Below are 778 nucleotides of genomic sequence, written 5' to 3' on the forward strand. Positions count from 1 at the left end.
CCTCCACCCACCCTCCAGCCCACCCACCCCTCCACCCACCCCACCACCCCTCCACCCACCCACCACCCCTCCACCCACCCGCCCTCCACCCACCCACCCACCCCTCCACCCACCCACCCACCCCTCCACCCACCCCTCCACCCACCTACCCACCCCTCCACCCCACCCTCCACCCACCTACCCCCTCCACCACCCCTCACCCACCCGCCCCTCACCCACCCTCCCCTCCACCCACCCACCCACCCTCACCCACCCCCTCCGACCCACCTCCTCCACCCACCCCCTCCACCCACCACCCTCCACCCACCCACCACCCCCACCTCCACCCCCACCCACCCCCACCCCACCCCACCACCCACCCTCTACCACCCCACCCACCCACCCCTCCACCCCTCACCCCCACCCCTCCACCCCCACCCCCACCCACCACCCCCCTCCACCCACCCCTCCACCCACCCACCCCTCCACCCACCCCAACCCCACCCCTCCACCCACCCCTCCACCCACCTACCCACCCCCTCCACCCACCCCTCCACCCACCTACCCCTCCACCCACCAACCCCCTCCCACCCCCACCCACCCACCCCCCACCCCCACCACCCCACCCACCCACCCCTCCACCCCCCACCCTCCCACCCACCCCACCCCCTCCACCCACCCACCCACCCCTCCACCCACCCCTCCACCCACCTACCCACCCCTCCACCCACCCCTCCACCCACCACCCCACCACCCACCCACCCCTCACCCACCCCTCCACCCCACCCCCACCCACCCC

Source organism: Lampetra fluviatilis, chromosome 71 (genome assembly GCF_964198595.1).
Source record: "Lampetra fluviatilis chromosome 71, kcLamFluv1.1, whole genome shotgun sequence".
Classification (NCBI taxonomy): domain Eukaryota; kingdom Metazoa; phylum Chordata; class Hyperoartia; order Petromyzontiformes; family Petromyzontidae; genus Lampetra; species Lampetra fluviatilis.